This window comes from Cyprinodon variegatus, unplaced genomic scaffold, assembly GCF_000732505.1.
Source record: "Cyprinodon variegatus isolate N-32 unplaced genomic scaffold, C_variegatus-1.0 Scaffold535, whole genome shotgun sequence".
Classification (NCBI taxonomy): Eukaryota; Metazoa; Chordata; class Actinopteri; order Cyprinodontiformes; family Cyprinodontidae; genus Cyprinodon; species Cyprinodon variegatus.
Window position 1 is genome coordinate 149855 of NW_015150988.1, and position 4217 is coordinate 154071.

Below are 4217 nucleotides of genomic sequence, written 5' to 3' on the forward strand. Positions count from 1 at the left end.
TTGATTAACAGGCTTTTGCTCTACTGCAATCATCATAATCAGCTGTGCTAAAGCAGGGAAACCTCTAAAACCTGCAGGACAGCGGCCCTCGAGGACCGAGTTTGGGGATGCCTAGTATAGAGCATGATGTTGAGTTTTGGCCAACTGTGTCAAATTGCCATCACTAGACTGAACTGTCAATCGTCTGATCAAGTAGTCGGCAGCCCAGGAGCACCACAGGGGAAAGGCGGCCAGATGTCCCTGATTTTCAAGGTCAGTTCCTTTTTTGGACCACCTGTCTTAAACCTGTCCCCGGAAATGTCCTCAATATGACTATTTTATGAATGAGGGGGGAAATGTTACTACAGTAGAAAGGCACGTGAGCATGTTTCGGGCAGAAACAGCTATTATGGTAGCTTATTACGCTGCTGTTAACATAAAGATGATTAAAAGAGGGCACTGCTTGTTGGACTGTGATTATCCTTATGGATCTTAGCTGCTATTAACACACAAAGAAGAAAAAGAGCACACCACTCTTTAAACAGACGAAGAAGTAAAAGCGGAGAGTTGTTATCAAAACTGATGTCTTGTGTTATGGTAAGCGCGTTAATCGATTCATTTCCTTTGGATTTAGCTGATTATGTGATAAATGTTTGCTTCATGTCCAGTTTATAAAATAATCAATAAAAGGAAGTAAGACAAGTTTTCTGCTTTATGACTCGGATTGAAAACTCCTTGTAAGGCGCTAATCTGGTTTGGTGGTTCTCAAAAGATCAACAAGAGTTCATTTTAAGATGTTTTAGAACTGATTGGTTACCATAAGTTTATATTTTATTAGGTTAGTAATTATAAGTTGTTTTTCTGATTTATGGTTGTGGTTTACGACCATAGACCTCAAGGCTTCGGCGTGCTTTTCTACTACTTAGTTTAGATATAAGAACATTTCTCATGAAAAACAGGTTTCAGTAACAGAAAAACTCAGACACGATCTGCAAGATCTCAAAATTATGGCATAAAAGACAACTATCTATCTAATGTTCATTTATTATGCAGTTTTTGCTCCTAGCTCCAAATATTATCCACAATAAATATAAATTAGCATTTTTAGTATTTGATCAGATGAGATAATAATAATAATAATAATAATAATAATAATAATAATAATAATAATAATAACAATAATAACAATAATAATAATATGTTTCCTGTTGTACATTCTAATGTTTTTGGAAGTGATTTATCTGTTTTAGAATAGAGTAAAATCGATAGAAGAGGAGAAAGAAAGAAGATAGGAAGACATGCATGTGAGTGGAGGAAAACTGGAACAGCTGAAGGGAAAGAAGAAAAATCAACATATAATATTAAAACAGAAATCAGACAGAAGCCTAGAAAAAAAAAATAGATAAAGCGAAACACTGATCTATAACAAAACGTGTCCGATGTCCTTCCGCGGGATCAACTAGTTCCCGTATATATCAAATTTAGACCAGCGGACCTACCTGCAGGTTCTGGAGATGATTTGGCTCTTCCAGCTGATATCCAGCAGTCTGAGCCGATGATTGTTCTTTTAAAACATTATTCCGTTGACATTTTTAAAATTTGCTTGTCCTCACTGGTGATGAGCTGGATTTTTCTTTTTTTCGTTAGAGACTCTGAAATATTAAGCTGAAACAGCATGAAGATAAACAGAAGAAAATCTAACACTACTATCGCCATGTTGTTTACCTTCTCCGGCCGGGATGTTTCATAAGGAAACTGACCCCAGAAACAGTGACGGAGCATTGAGTTCCACCCTTAGCTGTAGAGTTATTTTTTGGTGCATAGCTTTTATGGCAGGCCATTTTGACAGTAATGAGAAGCACTATTGTCCCATTTGTTGATTTCTAAAATAAGATTATTTCTAGTCAAAACTACATTCCTACTAGTCAGAAATGTACATATAGATGTCCTAAATAAAAATTTTGCAAACACAAATTACATATCAGGCTGCCAAAAAATATAATTGTACTAGTAAGAATAAACTTTCAAATTCCTAGAAATCTTTACAAATTTTAAGTGGCCCTGAAATGTATAACCTTGATTTAATATATATATTTCATATGTCTCAAATGCATGTCTTCCTTGTCTAGATGAACATTCCTTTTCTCCCCATCCCCGGACTCCTCCCTCTGCCTGCTCCATCACACTGCCACACATGTAGGATCTTGGGGAGGGGGTCGTTACTGGAGGGTCCCACCTTCTGATGAAGTCCCCCACCCCAATTTAATTTAGCATTTTAGACACTTTCATCTACAACATAATCACAACACACCTCTATGTTGGGTGTTGTCTGGGGGGGTGGGGGTGTACTCTCTGGTTGGGGGGCCTGTGAGGGAGATGTGGGTCACATCTCCGGAGGGGGGCTTTTACCGGGGGTCATCTGGTCCAGGTGCAGGGTGAGGGGTCAGGCCAAAGAAAGAACTAGATAGGTTAGTGTGGCGGTGACCCCGCTCCCCTCCCCCCCATCTGGATTTTAGGTTCACCTTTTGGGTCATCCGATAACCCCGGTAACGGCCACCCACACCGCCGGGTCCTTGGTCCTGGGATCAATGGATCATTGTGGATGTCCGAATGTGTGTGTCTGCGTTTTTTTTTTTCTTTCTTTCTTCCTCTTCACAGAGGCTGTGTGTTGCGAGTGGAAGGCCTACTTGAGACTGTGTATTTTTTATGGTATTTTTCAGCTTCGGGTCTGAACGGCTCCCTCTCTCAAGAACATCTCAAGTCTCCGCTAAGTGCGAAGCCCATTCCTCCCCTCCTGCCCTATCCCCGCTGGTATGCCTGGGCTCACCGGTGCACTGGTGGTGCTCAGTGTTTGGGGATGGATGTCCGGGCGGGTACTGGCTTATTCCTGGTGGCTGCTCCGAGAGGCCTGGCCCCCCGGGGCCCGGCCAGGTCTCCCGCCAGGGGATTGGGCGCCCCTGGGGCCTCAGGTCCTGCGGACTTGTCTCTGTAGCTCCTGGAGGCTCCAGCGTTGCGGTGGCTGGGAGTTTCCTCGGGGTCATCTCCTCGTCCCTTGGTGGGGGAATTTGGATTTCCTTGGTTGACCCCTCCTGGGCGCCTTTGCTCTTGGCGTTCCTTTGGGCGTCTGGGGCTTTGGATCCCCCAGCATTCTCCTCGGTGCTCTGGAGGGGCGCGTCTTCAGCTCTTTGCATGCATGGGTGCACTCTCGTGGGCGGCTGCAGGTGATTGGCTCCGGGTGCTTGGAGATTCATTTCCATACAGAAAGCCCATATTCTTATTTTCAGCTACCACAATATACATATCAGATTAAATAATACTACTTATACTTCAGTGATATTATCAATGTGTTTCTTTATTGTATCTCTTATACTATATCTGTGGTTGTGCTGTTCTTTTTACATCTCTTTGCAGGTGATGAAACAGACTGAAGATGTTTTATCGTTACCTCTCTTTTATCTCCCCTTTCATCTCCTGTTTCTTTCATCTTTTCTCATTTTTTCTGTTTTTCCTTTCCTGTTCTACTTACATTGCAGTGTTCATAGAATCTGTAATACTCCCTGCATAAATCAAGTGGAACACTATGGCGATAGCACTACTGCTCAACTTGTGAAAGCAAAATCTGTTGGGCTCTTTTTTGGCATCAAGACAGTTCTTTTTTATTTTAGTTTTTTTATACTTTTTCAGAGTTAAACAGACAAGACAAAAGAGAGAAAAAAATAAAGCAAAACAGTAAACAAGTACAGCAAAAACAAAAAACAAGACAAAACAGTNAAAACAGTAAACAAGTACAGCAAAAACAAAAAACAAGACAAAACAGTGTCAGCAAACTGGAGAACTGATAAAAAGATAAAAGATGTACTGATGAAACTGTAGAGCATATTAAAGCACGAGGCAGAGTCAGAGGGAACAACAAACAATTCTGCAGACATTGTGCCAAGCGGATCAACATAAAACATGGGATATCAACAAAAGAAGAGTGCAATAAAGGATGACAGTATTGAGATAATAATAAATAATTAAAAAAAGAATTAAAAAAAAAAGAAAAAGGTCCAGAAAAGAGTCATTTTAACCCATTATTTTGAATATGTCTATTAAAAGGACCCCACACATCAAGGAACTTATCATGATTGTCTGACAAAGAGTATCGAATTTCTTTGAGATAGATACAGGACACCATATCATTGAGCCATTTCTTAAAGCATGGAGGTGTAGAGGATTTCCATTCCCTCAGAATAACC

The 4217-nt window shown here is 40.8% G+C and overlaps 1 protein-coding gene across 1 annotated transcript in view; it reads right to left on the reverse strand.

Annotated features, from left to right (window-relative positions):
• LOC107095296 (zinc finger protein 239-like) overlaps positions 1–1708 on the reverse strand; it is a 5809-nt gene extending 4101 nt beyond the window's left edge. The window contains exon 1 of the mRNA XM_015391316.1: positions 1479–1708. The gene's annotated coding sequence lies outside the window, so the exon portion shown is untranslated. The remainder of the gene's footprint in view (positions 1–1478) is intronic.
• Between the last annotated feature and the right edge of the window lie 2509 nt (positions 1709–4217).